Below are 21188 nucleotides of genomic sequence, written 5' to 3' on the forward strand. Positions count from 1 at the left end.
CGTGCCCATCATTTGTTTCGACAAGTATGTCCTCATAAGTGTCTGCAGTGTAATTACTGAGTCTCCCAGCATGGCAGATAATGTGAGGTGACAGAGAAGGAGTCACACTGGCAGCCTCATCAGAGACTGCAAGGAAACATTTGATTATATTTCTCTCTAGTGCCTATTGCAAACTACAGTCTCTGCTCCACAGCACCCTTCACACTCACCCTCTCAGCTGTCTTTCTAATCTGCCTGCACTAAACATCTACCAGCCCTGCTGATTTGTCAAACCAGAGCAGGCTCTTCAGATCTGAAGAATCCTACACTTCAAGATCAAAAAAAAAAAAAAAAAAAAGACAGAGAACTACTATTTTTTACTTCAAGTGAACAATCTGTCTTTGCACTGGGAAGCCTCTGAGACAATTAGTGTTTGTCTAGTGGAAAATAACAAGTTCTGGTTGTTTGAGTTTTGACTGTGAGCTAGTTTCATCTGAGCGAAGAAAGCACAGCACAGTCCAATAAATACCAAAAAACCCAATGTAATTAATACTAACAAGCAATATGGCTGAGAAGCTAAATGTGTGGAGAACCAGTGTACAAAGGCCAAGGCATACAGCTGTGAACTGCTCCCAAGGGCCAGCATGAATCTCTAGGAACCTCTGACTTCCATGGCAGAATACAGGAGGTGGAAAAGGCATGAATACAGGGAAAAATTACGGTACTATGCTGAAGGACTTGGGCATTTGAAAATGAAAACTTGGGTGTTTTTTAGTTTAGCATAATGATGGAGAATAGCTGAATGTGGCTGCCTAAACCTAGAAGCTGTCAGCAGGAAAGTTAGGCAGGTGCTCTACTTTTAGTGAGTTCAGAGGCTGTAAATGAGCCTTTGTTAGCTGATCCAATGGATGCATCCAGGCAAGTTGTGGCTAAATTCATTCAGGGAGAAGTACTGTGTTTCTGAGGAATTTCAACTCCTGCATTGGAGATAGAAATATTGTCATCTCTCCCTACGAAAAAAATCATAATACTTCCAACCTCTGTATGCTTCTCTCCTCGAGTCTTGATTCTCTGACCACAACTACTGAATAACCTGAGAACTGAATTTTCAAATCTCTTGTAGAAAGATGGTCCAGGATGTTCCAGGCCAGCAGAGACATATCTCTCTGTCCACTCCTTGAGTTCCCAGGGAGCTCCTTTCTCTCCCTACCTTCCCATTCAGCAGGTCCATAACAGCCCTGAGAAAACATGTGGTAAAAGCAGTTCTTTTGCAAAACCCCACATCCAACAAACTGGCATTTTCCAGGAGAAAAATGAAACCAACATTAAGGCCCAAACCTCCTGTGACTGAGAACTTGCTGAGGTAGCTGGTACAATCCATCAAATCCCTGCACCTTGCTAAGCTAATATTGACCGTGCTATCAACTCATACTCTGACACATAAACCATATATGTGATTTCTCTTTGTACAGGTCGTTCAACCTAAACTCTTGGATAACATCTGAGATCACTTGTTAATTCAAAAGGGTAGTCTAACATTCCCTCTTCTTTACCAAAAGTCAGAAGTATAGCTAAAGATCAACTCTTGCTACTCATGTTCAAACCTTTTTTTTTGCAGTTGCTTGAGCTCTTGAAAATCTTGTGTTTTCTAAAGTCTCCTGAGCAGTTCTACCAAAAAGGCCATCTGGGAATAAACTGTAGCACATAGGAAATGCAGAGATGGGGGATGGATTCTTTGATGCCGTATGCAGCGCTGGCAGTGAATTTTTTTTTTTTAAAATCTGGTCTGCTCTAGGTGTGGGACGCATTTGAAGATGAAGCCTTTGTTTGCAGAAGATGTATCTGCAGTACAGTTCATTCCAAAGGCATAGGTGCTCTGTTTATTCCTGCATCACCTGCCAGCACATTTATGATGCATTTGCCTGTGTCATGCTGCAAAACAGTTACGCAAGGTTGGATGCTGTGAGACAGCAGAGGTGCTCTTTACCAGCATAATGATTGAATTTTGAGGGGTTTGGGCACCATGAAAGCAAAGTTTCTCCTGCAGATGGTGATTCTGCTCTGTGTGGGACTTACTGTCTCCACCAAGGCTCTTGCCAAGGTGCTGCTGACTTGGGGCTTCTTGAAGAGCTTCTGTATCGAGGGTGCAGCTGTGCAGGGTCTGCCTCTGTGGTGGAAATGGAGATGTGCATCCACATGCTGGTGAGCCAGCAGGGAGGAGCAGTGGATTCAGAAATGCACTTTATGAAAGCCCAAAATGTTTTTTTCCCATTGGGATGTCCAGTTTTCCAAGAAGGATGTCACCTGGTGATCTTATCCCAAGCAATGCTGAGACTTGTTGCTTTTATCTTCCCTCAGAAAAACAGAGGGCCTTGAGGCCATCACTGTGCTGTCTACTTATTCACTTATTTCCTTCTGGTTTTGTTTGTGTTTTCCTTCCCACAAGAGACTTGTCCCCACTTCCTGTAGCTTCCCAGTCCTGTGCTCCTCTCAGCTCCACTCTCAGGGTGGGGCCCTGTGTCCCATCTTCTCTCACACTTGCTTCTTCAGAATGAGGCATGTGAGCTTTTAGGCTTGCCATTTTTTGGATTGTCTCATTACCCAACAGCTGAAGTGCTCAATCAAAGGAGTTTTTGTGCATTTTGCAAGGAAACCTTTGGAAAGAGAGAAGTAAATTACGCCTTTCACCAAAATCTCTCCTCCACAAACAATGTATGATCAAAAAAAACCCCTCATTATGTTTATTTTTTCATAAATCTCCACTCTCTGGAGTCTTGCGGGTTCCTCAGTTTTTATTTCCAAAGATATTTTTAGCATTGTAGATTGTAGGCAAGTGTGAAGCCTCATAAATCAAAGAAAGAACTTTAAAAATATATCTTTTTTGTCATGTCAGATTTACCACTGAACTTGTCAGATGATTTCTCAGGGGCTGTCAGGCTTTCTGGTTGGGCTGGGGGGTGGTGGTAACAATCTTGAAAGGCCTTTTTGCATGAATCCTCTTTTTCTCCCTGCTTTTATTTTTAGGAAAGAGAGCAATACCATGTCACACATTTCCCTCCCTACTGTAAACAGAAATTCATTATGAGAGAGCTGAGCCTTTGATGGAATGAATGAGCTTCACTTTGTATCTGCTCCCTTACAGAAACAAGAGCGTGCGCAGCACCTCCACCCAGCTCCCATGAACCCTCCAAGGACCTGTGTCACTGACCTAGACACACACCTGAAAAACCTCTCTGCACCCTTCTCCACATGCTTGGGCTCTCACATAGCCTCCACATCCTCCCTCCTCCCCAGCAGCAGGTGAGACCTGCCAGGCAACAGAGTGCACTGCGAGCACAAGGGAGCAATCACTTCCCGTCTGCTGCACTGACTCCCTGCTGTAATTACTTCCCTCGCAGGGGGATGCAGGGATGCAAAGCTTTGTAATTATTTGCTCGCATTGTCTCACTGGGTAAAGGGTTTTCTACAGTTTTCACACAGAAACAAGGTGTATGTGACCAGGAAAAAAGTGTAGCTTGTCCTTCTTCATGGTAACTTCTGAAATATTTGGTTACTTTTCATCCAGTTTTCAGAGACGGAAGGTTTGTAAAAAAAATCTGTATTTTGACATATTTCAGTAGTCACTGGGGAGAAGAAGGAAATAATATCCATGTTCCCACTGGAAGGTAGCAGTCAATGTGAGTTCTAACTTTTATCAGAGTTTCAGTGCTCAGTATACATGTGTGGATTTCACTGTCTGTGCTTTTCTGGCATAATGTTTTGACACCTAGTCCCATTTAAAAGAAAAGGACAGAGAAATAGCAGCCAGGTGTTATCTGCTGTTGGTTCATTAGAAAGGTAGCTCATAGTCCCCATACCAATCAGGAGCACATGAGTACAGCAGTGTGATACACCACACTTCACCAGACTGGCTGGTGATGCCATGCTCTTATCTGTCCACCCTGCTTTTTTTCCTGTCTGTCCCACTTTACTCCATCAAAAAAAATGAATATGGTCTATTATAAAGAGCTTGACACACAGCCAGGAACATGTGTTTGTAGAGGAGATGCTGCAGCCTCTTATATCAAAGATGAAAAGGCAAAAGAAAAACAAAAGTGTGGTATTTTTCTTTACTTGGCAGTGACATGCCAAGATCTATATTTGCAGGATATGCTGGTCAGCACTGCTGAAGCAATGCTGGCAAAGCAGACAGGAGGCTTTTGCATTTTTAAGAGATTTTTCAACACTGCATTATTTCTTGGTCAAAGTAATGCTTGGACAAAAGAACTGTCTAAAGATGATGAGCTTTAATGGAAATAAAAGGCCTTTGTTTTGCTGTCTTGGACCAGATACCAAGTCACACAATTCTTTTGCTTAAGCAGGGTGCTTTGAGTCACACAGACTGGGTATAGGGCACTGGTGTATTCTGGGGCCCAGTCTCTGCTGATTGTCACACAAAGGTTTGAGCTCTCTGTGCTGGTGACTCAGAAAGCAAATCCCTGAGTTCTTTATCGAGCTCTGTGCATGTGAGTACAGGCACAACCAGGTGCCCTTCTACCCTTCTGAAGTGCTGTCGTTTTTCTGCTGCAAAAGGTGATGTGTAGAACAATTGAACCCGTTTGTGCTAGGAATGAGTGAATATAGGTTAAAATGAGTACCTCCTCACAAGGAGCTGTAAAGGTCTTTTGAGGCAGAAGTTGTCCTAGAAGAACTCTGTGCCATTGTCTTGCTGAGATGGCACAGGGCTGATGGTGTGTCCTGAAAGGAGAGCACTAGTCCTGGGAGGTCACCAGGCCATGGACTTCTTGCAGAAGGTCACTGCTGGCTGCCAGCCCACACTGCTCCCCTTATTCCCATCAGGCAGGTGACAGATTTGCCAGGCAGAGGAGAATGAACTAGCAAGGCTTCTGTTCCCAGCCATGACACAGAGAGAAGCTGCCTGCTGAAGTAGCCAGCTGCACGTCACTGTGTGAGAGTGCTGGCTTTCCTGTGCTTGGAAAAGAAGCTCAGAAATAGATGACCCTGGGCCCTGATTAGGGGCATTTGGATGGCAGCCTTTGCCTCTGCAAAAAGCTTATGGCGTGGTTTAAAACATTCAAGAAGTTTGCAACTTCTGCTCCTTTGAGAGAAGAGAGGAAAGCTTCGTCCTGGATTGGGTAAAAGAGGATCTCATGGCCCTCTTCCCCCAGGCAATTCCACAGACATAGATAGCTGCTCTGAAGTGGGGCTGATGAATTACCAGCATCTCCAGTTCTCATCTTTCCAAGCGGGAGCTGGCTGCCAGCCAGTGCTTTGCGTGTGCATAGACGTAGCTCCTGCCAACTTCTCCCTTTGGGTAGATGTCTCTGGAGAAATGTTTGTCTGCACAAGAAAATGGCCATTTAGAGTGTGTTGTGTACCAGCAGAGACTCTGCATCCTCTCTGAGGTCATGGGCCAGGGAACTTTATAAGTGTCTTGTATAATTTCCTCTTCATTCCTCTTTGTTCTTTTGATCTTGTAGTTTTATTTCCAAGTCACGAAGTACAGCTACAAAAAGGAATTAAATTAATGAATGACCTGATTGCTTTAGCCCTTAAGCTAATTTTAAATAATTGAAAAAGTAGCTGGCAAATAACATTCCCTGGAGAGTTTAATTCATTATGCAGGTGTTTAATTACAAGGAAGTTTTGAGACAGAAGAGAGACCAACTTGAAGTGTTAGAGAAGATGAGGTACCTTTTTTTATTTTCAAGCGCATCCTGCACAACAGCAAGTATTGTACGTGAATTTTTCTTTGCCAGTTATTTATGCCTCACACATTTTGCTGAGCCAGACACAGCCCCAGAGACATGTCAATATAGTCATACTGCAAGGGTATAAAATATCCTGATGCCAGAAGGGCACCCTCTTCATACTGCAGTTACTTTTTGTTACTTTGCTATTGACTTGTGTCACAGTTTTATGAGAATGTGAGGGTTGTTTCAGCCCACAGCTGCCACTAAACTGGAAGTGTCTATAGTGTTCACAAATTCACTCAGAGGCCTGTCTGGTGGAGACATCTGAAGAGTAGGGCAATAAATCTTCCACAGAGTTGGTCAGGGTTCAGTCTCCCTGACATTTAGGCAATTCTGACTAAGTTTAGAGAACTTTTTAGTTCTTTAAACAGTGGGTTTTTAGTGTTTTGCTTTTTTAAAATTTTAGAGAGCAGGGATGCTGTTAGTAGGATTATGGAAATAGACTTGTTGGCAGGAATATGGAGGGGCTCTTGTTAGTAATCATCACTTGTCTCAGCTAAATACTTCAACTTTTGCATCTGCAAAGGTAGATTTTCCAGGAAGAATGATATTTCAGGAGAGGAAACAGAAGGAGCATGTTCACAGTCTGAGGGCAGAAACAGGGCACGTTATTTTGCACCTCCTGGAAGAGGTTTTGCCCTGCTGAAAGAAGCGTGAGAAAAAGAGAAGAGACCTCTTTGCATGTCTGGGAATGGAAGATGGTCCCTTCCTTCTGGCCATCCCAATGTCTGCTTCCATTGTCAGAAAGACCAGAAGCTTTTGGATGCTCTGTGATATGCTGAAGGTTTTCACATGCAAGGTGGTGAATGATCTCCTTTGAAGTCTGCTGTGGCAAGGAGAACGGTGTTCATCCAGAGTAGTTCATTGGGTGCTGTTTATAGAATAGACCTTTCTTTCATGTCATGCTGTGGCAGCACCCTTTAAAAAACAAGATTAGTGAAAGGAGGCCCTCTCACTTGAAGTTCGAAAGTATGCAGCAGTAAAGGATGAGAATGTTTCTGAGGCTTAAGGTTAACGTTTATCAGTGTGCAACATACTCAGAGTTTTTATATTCTTATCAAAGATTAACATCATGTACCAGAGACTCAGGGCTGTATTCTAATCTTGAATATACAGCTTGCTATCTCTTAGCATCTCTTTTGGTGAGGGCTTCTGAATTACTACTTTGTTTAAATGCAAGCAAAGGAAATTGATCACTTTTGATTTCAATCTACACATCTCTTTCAAACAAGCTGCAGAGTAACACTCTGAAGATTTGAATCTATTGAGCTAGGCACCCAAAGATGCCTCCCAGACAATGGTAATTCTTTATTGAATTGACTGACTTCCCAGCAGTAGGAAAGAGATCAAGTTTTTATATATTTATTTTGGCACAAAGTACAAGAACCAGCTAAAAGGAAATGGTCTAGGATCCACCTTCATCTGTGCAGTTTGCATCTAACACATTCAAATATACCTATCAAGACATTTTCATCATGGTGGTAAGAAAACTGTTACTCTTGGTAATAAAACCAGTCTACAATTTTTATCTTGGGGTGAAAAAACCATCAATTTTTTCAAGTGAAAATCTTCCCGCCATGCCAGTTTGGTATTTAATACACTCATTATGGGTTGTGATGAGCAAGGAGTTACCAATGACATTTCCAAATGTTGCATTATAGCCATTTCTTGCATTATTTCTAAGTAGTGTGGAAGAGTCAGGGTTGCTCCTGTGAATGCCTGTCCAGACGTCTGCAGGAGGACTCAGCTGCCTCCAAGACGATGGGCAGGACCAGAGGCAGAAGAAGAGGTCTTACAGCATCCTCTGGGAAAGATGGGCTTGACAAATCCCTGCTTGACTCCTTTCCTTATCCTGCCATCATCATGAAACCCAGGAGAAAGGATGCAATTCAAGCCAGCTGTTACTCAGAATTTCCGTTCCCAGTGGTGGCCAGTGGATGTTTCTGTCTGTCCCAGCATTATGAGGTGTATCACCATGAAGGATCTTTATGTACAGCTACTGTCTCTAGCAAGAGGCATAGAAATGTGGTGGTGGGAGCAAGAAAGGCAATTTTTCTTCCCAGTTCTGTTCAGAGAGCCTTGTCTGGCTTGGATTTTGGACTTTCTGTGGCTCATTCATCTGATGGGGAATCTGTGGAAGGAATCATGGAGAATTCATTCTCCACAGATCTGAACCAGACAGCTTCTCCCTGCACTCTCTCATCCTTTGCTCTGACAAGGATGTGCTGCAAAAGCTGGTGGTGGTCCTTGGGCTGATAATGGCAGAGAGCACACTCCAAATCCTCGCAGGTGTGATAACCCAGGAAATGGGCTTTGGTCCAGAGTCAAACGGGACTTTGTACTAATTTAAACAGTAACTGTCCCAGCCTGAGATATCTGAATTTAATTCAAGACACCACACTCAGTCATTGTTCCACAAGTGTCCTCATTCCTTGACCTTGTTGCACAGATGGCATTGTTCTGAGCAGGTTTCTACAGGCTGTAATTAATTAAGCAATTAATTAGGAGCCCTGGTTTACACAGAAGCTATTGTAAAGCAAGAACTTGTGTGACCTCATGGGACCTTGTCACAGTGTTGGTCCCAAAACTGTCCAAGTAATCTGTGCTGGGGATTCAGCATGTTCACCCAGTCTCAGTTTGACTGACCTGAGCGTCACCTGGGCCTGTCCTGATGTGTCCTCAGGATGTCACACATATTTGCAAGGTTCACTTTGTTAAATGTGGTGCAGACCATGCTGTCCTGTGACATTCAGTGGCTCGCTCTATATCGTTGAGAACAGAGATTTCTTGTTTCCCAGCATATTCAGTATCCCCCACAGTCAAAATCCATATTTAAATCCCAAAGTCATTGGCTCTTATTCTTACCATATCTGACTTTGTTCTGTCAAAACTTGAGTAATTTTTCCTCAATCAACCTTGTTTCAAAGCTTCAGATATTGTGATTCTAATTGTGTCAAGTAAGATTGTTCCTCCTAGCAATTTGCAACCAGAGGATCAATGGCAAAATATAGAAATACCACCATTTGTAAACTCTGGCAATGTGACTTTCTATTTATTCTTTTCACCACATGCACAGCAGAATCGTGGAGTCTGTTTTAGGAGAGAAGAGGGGAGAAAAATCAAAAGTGGAAAAAGGAGAGACCTGCTGGGAGGCAGCTTGAACCTTGTCTGTGTAACCCTCCCAAATCATAGGAAGTCCTTTAATCAGCTCAAGGCGCCTTTGGTGTCTCCTGTAAAACTGTGTCACTGTGAGTTACGACGTGTCAAGGAAAATCCTGACTTCTTGCCTTAAAAAGAAACAAGCCAGAGACAGCAGTGCTCTGAAAGGCATAGACAGCTATGCCAAGGGAATCTCAACAGGGCATTTCAGCCAGCCCAGACAGAAGGGATGCTCAGTTAAGCAGCCAGAACAAGAACTGCTGCTAAAGATGGCAGTTAAGTATTTTAGTTGGTGTTTGGATGTAGCTGTGGTGGAGACATTGCTGATTTGTTTTTGATGGTGAAAGTTCTCTAAGTTGCTGAAAGACCACATTGTTCTGCTTTGCATATGCAGGAGAAAGCCTCTCACTTTTCTCTAGTGAGTTGATTTAAGAGAGAGGGGACACATATTTTGTAGAAAGCAAATTAAAGGGGTTTCTGTTAATGATAAATGGCTGAGCTTAATTTAATTTACTACTGATTCCAAGGAAAGGAAAGAGAACCATGATGCCATGTCTTTTTAGCTCCATTCAAATGTTTCATCACCTCTTTTTCGGACTGAAATAACTTATGAAATCATAGACACTACACATGGCAAAGACTTTTAAGTTCATCTTGTCCATCTGTCTGTCACCACCATGATCTTATTCAGAATGGTAAACAAGAAAACTGCTTTAGAGACAGACACTCTTAAAGAGTGGGGCATACTAAAAAATTCTTTACTCATTTTTGTACATCACCCTGGGTCTGAAAGCAGAGCCCATGAAGTCAATGTGATTGAATTCAATGCCACATAGCACCGACTAAGGCTTACATCACTTCTTACAACTGCTCTGTCATGTGTTGTTTGCTGATTTCCTTTTACATTTAATGGGTTACTTTTCAGAGCTAATGGCTTTCATGACTCACTGTGAACAATAAAGCCCTAGAGAATCCCTAATGGGTGACATCTCTGGCTGGGCACATCAGGTTGAAGGGTAAAAAATACAGCTGCTGGAAAGAAAGATCTGCTGGAAATCCAGAGCATGAAAGGCAGGCTGTAGAACAAAAGCTGGTGGAAGAGAAAGGGTCTGTTATCACACCCTTTTACAGAACCTGGCGTACTCCAACCGTGATACCGCTAAGGAAAGGCTGAGGGACACACATCAGTGACTTCTCAGGAGCTGCAGTCACATACAAGCCAGCCATCCTCTCTGCCTCTCCTTGCACATTCATTACTGCTGTTGTGACGTCTCTGCTGTCACTGCTGACTGAAAACCCTGCGTGCTCTGGCTGTCCTGAGAGCACTTCTGTCAGAGCTGGCAGTGTGGCTTTGCATGAGCAAACACCAGCACCTACGCTGCTGGACAGCTACTTTTTCATCTTGTTTTATGGCACACGTGTTCTCTAGCATCGTGAGAACCCACTGGAAATCGTTATCCACAGGGCAACACGTGAAAACCCAATCCATCTCCGGTGCCACGTGCCTGCTCAGCTCCCAGGAGCACTTTTCACTGTGGCCTCAGCAGCTTGTGGGCATGGGCTAATCCTCCCCGCTGGAGTAGAAGGGACTGGGACAGCTGCTTCCCCTCCACATGGATTCCCTGACTTCCCTGATTAGCTGTCTGTGACAGGGATCTCTGGGAGAGCTCTCTGCCTCTGAGCCCCTGCAAGGAAGGATCATTAGCATGCAGCCTGTCTACCTGTGCAAAATGATATCTCTATACCTGCCAGCAATGGATAACCATATCAACACCCAGTTGGACTCCATTTATATGGTTCTCAGGAGGCAAATCTCTCTTGAGATGAAATTATGTGCCGCTGATCATTTCAGCTGCCAGGGCTGCTCATTAGTTCACAAAATAGTTTTTTTCCCTAGTGAAACATCTTCAAACAGCATCTTTCACAGCCATTGAATCTGCTTCCTTGAGTGTCAGGATATATGTGGAAGGGGCATTTTTATACAGTTAGGAGCAGGGATCTCATTTCTGGTGCAAAATCCCAGCTAGGAATAAAGGTCTTGAGGTATTAAACCCATTTTGTCATGGCCTCATTCTCACCCTTATCCTGACACTTCCTTTGGTCAACTAAAATTTCTTGAGTAAGTCTCCTTATATTTGGGATATATTGGTCTTGTATTGGGAATGCCCAGTACCCTTGGTCCCTTCCATTTGCTGTGCCCCCTCTTCATTCTTCTCTTATCTCTGCAAACAGAGACATGCTACCAAAAGCAATTATGGGCCCCCCCCCCGGCTTTGACGGGGCTGATGGTGCTGGATCCCATGAGGGAGTATTACGTGGCTTTATGTTTGTGATTTATACAGACTGCACTGTATGGGTTTGCAGCCTCATCTGTGCACTTGCTGCTCTGCTGGGAGCTGTAAAGAAGAAAATCATGTAATAAAAAGCCTTCTGGTCCTGACGTAAAATTCAGCACAATACATCTCTGCCTGTGCCAAGTCTTCCTTCTTTCTCTTGCCTACACTTCTATTGTGTGGCACAGTTACCAGGCTCATTAAATTCAATGTCTGAAGGGCAGCTAAGGCTCCTCAACGCTGCAGAGCAGAGCTGGGAAAAAGGCTGGAGAAGAGCTGAACAGGGGGAAATTCAGGAATGCTCTCCAAGCATGGGAAAGGCAGGGAGTATTTATATTCTTCTCCACACACACTTCAGGATGACTAAAACACCCTCAGTCCAGCGAGATGGGTTTGATTTCAGAAAAAGCTTTCGAGAAGTACAGAGGGTGAAATGCAATATCTCTTTTCCTGGGCAGGGATGGACAAAAGGCTTCGATGAACAGCCAGGAATGGCTTTGCAGCTTTATAGACACAGATGAAGATCTCTACAAGCTTTTAATTACTTTTCCTTATGCCTGTTTGCTATGCACCAGAACTGATTTATTAACATGCCTCTTCTCTGTGACTAATTTCAGTGGGAAAAAAAAGCATAGTAATTTTTAATTTCGCACAGCAGCAATCAATCTCCTTCTTAAATTAGTTTACTGGCTACTTTGATATCTGGTGCATTTGCAGTCTTTTCCCAATGATCTTATTTACAGATCTTGGGGTTGGTGAGTACTGTCCTGTCCATGTCTCCTCCCAGCTTTATTAGAAAACATAATGCCAGCGTTCTTCCAAGTCACAGAGGTAGGCAAATAGGCCTGAAAAGGAGCTCATTTCTTCAAAGACCAGAGAAGTGTTGGCAGCAAATACCTGGTGCCTCTTTTCTCCCACCATTAATTTCTCCTCCGGAGAAAAACAACAACAACTCATTTTTCAATCTAAGAAGTCTTTCCAAACTTCAGAAAGTTTCCTTAGGACCAAATTCCAGTTCTGACATTTCAGTGCTTTTCATGAAGAAATGGGAAAGAGGTGGGACTGATGATTAGAAATCACTTTGCAGCTCTGGAAACCCTGCATTATGAGATAAGAGGTCTCCATTTCCCATAAATGGGTGCATTTAAGGCTCTAGGATTTAATTTTCTACTTAAGGTCTATACTTTGTTTCTGAGTAATGGGACAGATCAAGACTCCAGGCTGGTTCCTTCTGAATTATTCTTGATATGCATGAAACATTGTATGCTTTCTTTGCTTTCAGGTATAATGTTCATTTTGCATGGTTTCTCACTTCTTCATGCAACCTTTGTGTCCTTCAACTGGTGAAGTGACATGAGATCTCTGTCACATTTGTATTGTGTTTGTGTCTTGGTCTGTGTCATGTTTCTCATATAATATTTTGGTGAATTTCCTAGATGGTGACCCTACTGCTTTTTTAGGATTGCAGAGATAAAGACTATTTTTAGAATGATATTTACTTATTTTGTGCTTTATTTATCCTATAATCTGAAAATAATAAGTAGTCTCCTCCATCAGGAAGAAGACTTCCAAGGGTTTCTTAATACTCAGTAAACCTGAAATGAATATCTAAGAATAGTTACAAATCCATACTGAGAGGCTGTGCTGATACATTTCCAGCCATCAAAAAGGGTTTGACAGCTGGTCCAAAAGCAGAATGTTTCCTTTTTTTTTCCCCTCCTTGCAAGAAGAGAACTTAAACCCAGCAAACAACACCTCAATGAGAACACACAAGTCAGAGCAAAACAAAAGGAAACCCAAGTTTGCAGCTAAAGGACTCCATGTCTCCATACAGAATTGCTACCCTGGTTTTTATTTGTGTTCTTTAGTGGTGGTAGGAGTCTCTGCAGGAGCATCCTGGAGCTTCCTGGCCGTGGAGCATCCTGGTGGAGCTGCCTTTGAGCCACACTACAACAGAGAACTGGAACAAAAATATTTCCCTTTCCTCAGAACAGTTTTACACATCCCCAAGAAAATTTTTACAGGGAGCTGTCCTGTTCTGTCAAATGTCATAATACAGGCAAACAAACATAAAACACATGGAGAAAAAATTCCCAGCCAGGCCCTGCGAGTTGTTTCTGTAAATCTCAGGTTCTGCCTTGCAGGTTTACTGGTGAAGAAAGGGCTGTGAAAAATTCCCCCTGGGTTCTGTATTCCTGGGATGCTGGGGCTCTGTGTCTGTCAGCTGACAGCTATTTCCTTCATTGAAACTTACCCACTTAGAGCAGGAGCACTTTTAGTCCATTCTCTGCCAGCAGTCACAGCTATTTTAATCACCCTCTTTTGCCAATTCTGGATCCTGCACATCATTTTGACATCCTCTTCAACCAGATCATGCAAGCAAACAGCTGCTTTCGGAGCACCCTGATCTGGAAGGTTGCTCCAAATTACAAAAGGCAGATCTGTATATTAATATTTAAGATCTGTCACTGACTGTGTCAGCCAGCCTGATGGTTCTGCTGAGATCTTCACTGCACAAAGGAATGAACAAAGTAACAAAACAAACAAAAGGGAACTGAGATCTCTAAATCGTTCTTTTTCCATGGCAACCTTCCTTGAAGACTAGAAGTCTGTTTAGGGGAAATAGCTTCGTGTACTTTCCCAGCCTTTTTACACTTCCCAGGGTATGTTTCCCACTGATGAAGACTTCAAGTGTCCATTCTTTGATGTTATGCTAGCTCATTTTTCCAGCCTCAGACTTGCTGAGGAGCAGCAGCACTGCCAGCAGTGATCTCCAGCTTTTTTGGATCCCAAAGAGTGGTCTCTCCTCCAAGCCTGGCAGCATTAGAGATGAGATTTCCAACGATTCATAGCAAGATATATGTAGTGAGAATACTGTAGTCAGTGCCTACTTTGGTACCAACAAAGCAGTGTGAACACTGGATTTTGTTTCATAAAATGGAGCCACAGAAACAAACATGTCTGGAGGTATTCTGTCCTTGGACCACCTCAGGTCTGTCCCACCGAGGTCTGTAACATCAGCTACAAATGCGAAGTCTGTCTTCCTGTCCTCTTCCTCAAACTTCTTGCTATTTTTTTGTTATCCCACAAGGATATCCCGCTTTTGCAGTCCCTCAGAAGGGACCACAGTGGCGAATTCTAGGATTTTTTTTGAGCCATACTTTTCCAGACCTCTTAAAAGAGTTGTTGCACATTGGTCCTGCCTCTCCCTTTATGTGCTGTGGGTGGATGTCCTCACGTCAGCGTTCATGCAAGGAATTTGGGAAACTCTCTGTATGCCACTGCACACTAAGGGCATGGACAAACTCCAGTGCAGGTTAGGCTGGTGCTTTACCACATCTGTATCCTCTCCCAGCTGTAGTTGTGCTTCATCCCCAAGTGTCCTTGCTCTGAAGAGCTTCATTTGCACTCATTCCTGGTGAAATCCCAACCACAGGAAGAGCAGGTCACCCAGGATCAAGGCTGGGTGTGGGGGACCCAAAGCTGTCCTCGGCCCTGCTGTGTCACCTGAGATCTTGCTTTGCCCCTGAGCTTGCACTCTCCTATGGTGGATGCAAAGGGCTGATCACATTCTTTGAAGCAAGACCCCTGGCAAGGTGTGAAAGTGTTCTTGCAGTTGCTGAGTGGCAGGTGGGGAGGAGAGCTGGTGCAGGCACTGCGAGGTGCCTCGGATCTGGCTGCTGCTGCTACCTGTGTGTCTTTCTAGCAGAACAGCGTTGCTAAGTTCCCCATGCAGCCCTGGGAGCGTGTCATTCTCTGTGTGAGTGGGTGTAAAAAAGCTGTTGCAGAAAGTTTCAGAAGAAGCTTAGCAGTGAGAAGAGCTGCAGCTCAGGCCCGTTTGCAAAACACGAGAGCCACCTCCGCTCCGCACGGGGATCAGCTGACACTGGCAGGAACAGTGCCACTTCTTCAAGTAGTCTTGCAATTTTTTCAGTTCTTCACAAAAATTATTTGGCTCAAAACACAGGTCAATTAATCAGGATCGAGGCAAGGGCAGGATAGCACACCTGCCACTAGCCCCTGGTGCTGCTGAGAAAGGCTCTGTGCTGGAATTCTCATGGGTTTGGGAAGGCTGCTGTAGAGCAGGGTGGAAGTCCAAGCTGACCAAGTTCTCAATGCTTTTCTGAATCAAAGCCCCCTTGCCAGCCCACTCTGTGTTATGAAGACCTTCCCGTTCTGTTGAATTTCCCAAGAGATTTTTGAGTAAAACATACAAATGACAATAAATTTCAAATTCTAGAGAAGTAAAAGGCTGCTAAAGATTGCTGTTTGAGTTCTCCAACTATTTATTCTTGACTGTTCATTGCAGCAGAGCCTCTTATCTTTCTCCTTATCATCCGTTTTCCCGTTCCCAGTGCTCTTTGGCATGTTGCCTAGTACTGAGCTGGAGAAGGAAGTTTCAATCTGCAGTCCTGGCCAAGAGGGGAGACAGCACAGAGAAGAGATGAAGCACCACATCCAGCCCGCTCTGGAGTCCCACACAGAACTTTGGTGCACACCGCTGGCAATCTGTCCTGCTGCCCAGGGCTGCCAAAGTCACCAGCAGTTGTGGCTGTTCCACACCACCTCCCAGAGATGTCAGGAGGCCTTCTGGCTTCAAAACCTCCTGTTTCCTGGAACTCCACTCCTTCCTCATCATCCCAGATGTCTCTGGACATTTGAAGGCCCTCTTTCTGGCTGGTGCTTGCCTGTGGGACATATTTGCTGGCACTCCCTGAAAGGGTATCATCAAGTGGATACTTTTCTTCAGCCCCCAGCATGCAGACACCACAGAGCACATCTTAAATCTGTCTCAGCAGCAGGTTTTAAATGTCACAGAGACATTTGCTGAAGGAGTCAGGCACAGAGCCCTGCAGTACCACTGCCATCAGAAGTGGTGGAGCTGTGCCCTGGGAGAGTGATCTTCTATCTCTGCACATTTTACTTATGATGCTGCTGATGGCACTAGGAACCATGAGGTTACTCTGAATGAGCAGGAATAACTCTACTTATACAACAAGGAAATACCTCCTGCAGCAGCAGACAGCTTTTCTGTAGAGGGAGATAGAAATATAAGTACAAGTGTATAGCTTGACCTTAGAGTGTTTTTGGGGTTGGCATCCTTGCCACTCTGAGAACCTCCTCTCTGAACTGAAAGGCAACAGAGGGCCTCAGAGCACACTGTAATAACATTTTCATCCTGTCCCAAAAAGTATTGGGGCCTTTTGCTATTTTCCAGTGGAAAAGAGAAGTGTGGACAGCTAACTTTGTGTCACTAGGATGCCCTTGATAATGTCTGTATCGCTTTTACTGCCACCAGCACTTGTCCAGGAAAAGGGTCCCTATTTTCCTAGGAGCTCTACGAATCAAAGACCTTGGAAATACTAAGAAAAATGCTTGAGCCCCTCCCTGAGGATAAGTGAGACACAGAGAGGGAGAAGAAGGCGACAATGGGAAAGTGCTGGTCACCAAGGCAGACAGTTGTTTTAGGCCTCTGGCAGAGTAGCTGCCATGAAGTCATTAAGCACTGAGCAAATAATTAAAACTGTTGTTCATGAATATTTCAGTGGAATATTTTTGGAGAGGATGTATTTCAGTCATGAAACATGTATTAGCCCAGTGAGGCGGAGACATGACAGGGAAAGACAGAGAAAAGGTGAAGGAGAAGTGAACAAGCAAACTCTGAAACAATTAATTATCAAATCCTTTTCTACTTGCATGACTTCCTGCTGAAATCTCCTGATGGAGAAATGCAACAGTTACATCAGATCAAGACAGGTTTTGGACCTCACTGAGTAACTCTCCTTTTGTAGCTCCATTGTGGAATATACTTAAGCATCCACACTGTTTATATCTTCGCATCCAGACTCTCACCTTGCTTGACTTGCTACCACCTGTGGATGGAGCCCACCATATTCTGTAGCCTTTTGTGTAAAACTGCAACTGAGTGAATCAGATGGGTGAGGTTAGAATGGCTCTGAACAACTTCTGAGAAATTGGTCCACAGAGGCAGACCAGATTTTCCTTCACTACTCGGCTCTTACTTAGGAACCCACACAGGAGGCAGATTTTAAAACCAGCTTGGCATTGACTGCCCCTTCCATCTGTTCCCAGCTAGCTGAGGTCTTGGGAAAACCCTGGCACAAGCAAATCCAAATATGTATCCTGTGAGCTGTCAGATGCCAAGGCACAGTGGTGCCTAACCTTCCCCAGGCTGAGGTGAAGCCCATGACTTGTATACTTTCAGCATCTCAGCTGATAGACAGAAATTTTTGCTGTGGTGATGTGGCATGTGATTCCTGTCAGGAAAAGTGACATCCTGTATTTAACAGGGAACAAGAGTCTTCATCTGGGTTTCTCAGGGAAAGCAAAAGCAAACTTGCAGCACTCCTCTTCCTGCCTGTATGTGGTGGAGTGGTCTTGGACATGAGACAGTCCAAATAAAGGGACTTACATGTGGCAGGAGATTTCCTTCCCAGATGCTGCCATAGTGCCAGATGCCCAGGGTAGTACACCCTGCTCCCCATACCTTAAAAGAGAGGGACTGGATATCAAGAAGCAAAGTCCTTTCAGTATGAGGAGGGGGGCCTGCCCTGATTCCTGAGGTTTGCATTTGACAGGATGAGTCCTCTGTTCAACCAGGCCGTCCTGCTGAGGCTTGTATCCCTCTTCACACAGCGCACCATATGGACCTGCTGCTCCCGCAGGGAATGTGTTTGTGCAGACAGGGACACAGACAAACAGCCTTTCACACAGGGAGCTGCAGCAGCTGCTGCTCAGGCTTGACCCGCCTGCTGCTAGACAAGCCAATGGGCTGGAGAGCAGAGCTTTTGATGCCTGTGATTCACTTCTTTTGGCATAAATAGCCAGGCCAGTTAAACCACAGATGAGGAGACACTTCCTCTATGTATGCAAAAGAAAGAGAGGGAAAGAGAAAAGAAACAGACTTCATGTTTTTGTTTGTATACACTGGCAAAATTTTATATTAAAAAACTTGAGCAGGTTGTTGATGACTACTGAGAGGCATGAAGAAACATCCTTGTTAGCAATCTCTGCTCTCCCTGTTGGGCAATGAGGACTTATGTTTGTGTGCTAATGGGTTTCCACTGAGGAAAAACCCTGCTTCTGTGGAGCATTTTGTTAAACGGAGAAGAGGCCCCTGGGATGGCCTCTTTCTTCCACCAGCTATTATCAAAGCAGCAAATATTCTGGCTTGGGGCCCTGGGAAGCAAAAATGAAGTGGTCCCAGAATGCCAACATAGGAAGTGCTGCAGCACTACTTCATCCTACTCCTTTCTCTTAGTGCAGTAATAGGAGATTCAGGGAGCAAGGCTGCCTCGTGAAAACAGTATCATGAGGTGGTTATTGCTGAGATGCTGGACAAAAAAAGCACCAGAGTTAGAGAATCCTTGGAGATCCATGCCTCAAGGCAGTTTACTTTTTTCCTGAGGTCAAGAATAGAAGCTGACTCAGTCATGATGGAGGCACATTAGCAGGATGTTCTTGAAATCATGGAACTTAAACAGGCAGCTGAGTGCTACAAGACCTGCAGGGCTCCCTCATTTACTCTTTTTCTTGTTGCCCTGCAGTTGTGGGGTCTTGCTGGTCTCCCTGTGGTACAGGCAGACAGACTGTTGGGAGAAGCTGTTCTTTGTACTTGGGCAGGTGACTTCACTGTTCAGCAGCATCGTTTCTGGAGAACTGCCCTGATTTATCACCAGCTTTCTGCCCTGCTCACTGTGCAGTGGAAGGATGGGCAAAACCTTTCTGGCTGCCTCTTGGTGCTGCTGGGCTCCTTGCAGCTGCACCCCTGACTGTCTTCTGCACACCTACAACTCAGCTCTTCCACGGGGGAAGAGATAAATCTCCTTGAATGACACCCACACACGTGCAAACCCTGCCCGCTGAAACCCAGCAGCGTTTGGCTCTAAGGGCTGCAGTTGTAGGAGGGAGGGCTTTTGTTTACAAGAGATTAGGGGCTGGTATCTGCTGACTGCACTGGGATGTGTTTCTGCTGGAGAACATGGAGTTCTTGTCTTGCAGTTGCTGAGTCACAGAAAAGGCAGAGCAGTAATTTCAGGGTGCTAACAGCTTAACACAAGGTTAGACCTTCCATTTCCATGCCAACAGCGGTGGTGACGCATAGCCATTAATTGCTCCAGGTCAGCTGGTGAACTTTTCCCATTGTGAAAAATGGGATCTTGTTGAGTCTTCCTATACCAAGCACAGAGTTGAATCCAGAGATTCCAGAACATGTGCTCCAGTTTCTTCAGCCGGTGCTACTGGCACTGGTAGATGCTAATGGGTGTCTGGGTATGATGCATGTCTTACAGAGCATTTTTTTCTCCCAATTCTTTCTTTTCTCATCCAGTGATGGTTTCGGAGACTAGGCAGGAAGGATGCCAGATATTTTCTTTGTACTGCAGTGATCACACTAAGTAATGCAATTACGAGGCCTGCCCCACAGAATGAGCATCCTGGCCAGGAATAATTTCCTTAGTGTCTCCCTTCTCAGCTCTGTGTTTTCCAAAGTACATCCTCAAGTCTGGAGTCAGCAGCAGAGACAAAATACCCCCTAGGCCCAGAACATCACTTCCCAGGAGTTTATTCACATAAACCTCCCAGCCTCAACAAGAGGAGTTGATTCCTCAGTAGGATCACATTTATGCAGAAGAAACATGGGTTGACTACTGAAAAGCAGTTAAAAATTGAATGCTTAATGACCCAAATAGGAATTTATGCACCAAACTTTTGTTGATTTTTTAAGATTTTGTGTGCATATATATACATATATAATTTCAGAAAAGAGTTTATTTGAGAAATTTATTGTATCAGAAGGTGTTCAAAAGTGTTTTGGAAATATTTGGTCATCCCGTATCAGTACATTTTCAAGCAGAACAAAACAAATGCCTTTTTTCAACTGGAAAGAAGCTTTCCGCCTGCAAGGTTTAGTTAATGTATATATACATAAAAACACACAGAAAAGCTCAAAAGCAGCAAGAAATAGTTCAAAATTATGTATTAAAACTGCTAAAATAATTTCCATAATTAAAAAATAATTCTGATGGCATACATTTGTGTTCAGCGTATTTTTTACAGTGTTTTCTGCTCTTGTCAGAAAGAAGGGAAAATTTTCATCTCAGTCCTTTGCCTTTATCTCTGATTAATCTTCAATAGAGTTAGATTTAAAAAAAAATATTAAAAGATCTCCCCCTTCTTCTTTTCTTCTCCTCTAGAACTTTTAAAACTTTCCTTCTGTGTTTTTACCTTCTGGAATGTCACAGTTGTATTTTTAATGCAATTAAATTAATTGGCAAAATCCAGACATTTTGTCTTATTTGGGAAGGAGGTGTTAATCATTTTAATCAGGAGAGAAAGGGAACACATTAAATTTTTGAAATAAAAAAAAGCAAACACCGAAGTGCCTGCAAGAAAGACCTAATTTTGTCCAAGGTTGTTTTCTGTCACTGCTCAGAGGGAATCCCAGAGCTTTGAGACACCTGAAACACAGATTTCCTGACACTCAGCTGGGTTTGCTGCTGTTGTCTGGCTGGGAGCCAAAGTCAGGAGGCAGGAAAATGCTGACTCTGAGAGCAGGCAGATGCTGCTCCTGTCGTGGAATGGTTGGGGATATGGAGAGAAGGAACTGAAGCTCCTGGCGTTCTGCTTATTTTTGTGGACTTTGTGGTGCCAAGCTTGGCCCTTCCTACTTGCCCTGGGGACTTCAGACCACCAGGAGTTTTCTGGAGTTGAGTTTAGGGCTTCCTGCTATTTATCTGTCTCCTCTCTACCATCGTCTATCTTCAGTGTTTCCTACTGTGTCAAACGTATCCTTCTAACACCAGATCCAGATTAACTGAGTCACTTTCTTCTTGACACACATTAGCAAACCTCCTTGCACCTTTTCAAAACCAAAGTCTTTCCTTGCAGGGAAGAAGAGCCTTGTTCATACCCTGCAAGGTGATGTATTGCAGAGCTGACTTAT

At 44.0% G+C, this 21188-nt stretch overlaps 1 protein-coding gene across 1 annotated transcript in view; it reads left to right on the plus strand.

Moving 5' to 3' along the window:
* The window catches only part of SYNDIG1 (synapse differentiation inducing 1), a gene marked incomplete at both ends in the record, with an annotated part of 37666 nt that overhangs the window by 8839 nt on the left and 7639 nt on the right, over nt 1–21188 (plus strand). The window lies entirely within an intron of this gene.

The sequence above is a fragment of the Coloeus monedula genome, assembly GCF_965178545.1.
Source record: "Coloeus monedula genome assembly, chromosome: 2".
Classification (NCBI taxonomy): domain Eukaryota; kingdom Metazoa; phylum Chordata; class Aves; order Passeriformes; family Corvidae; genus Coloeus; species Coloeus monedula.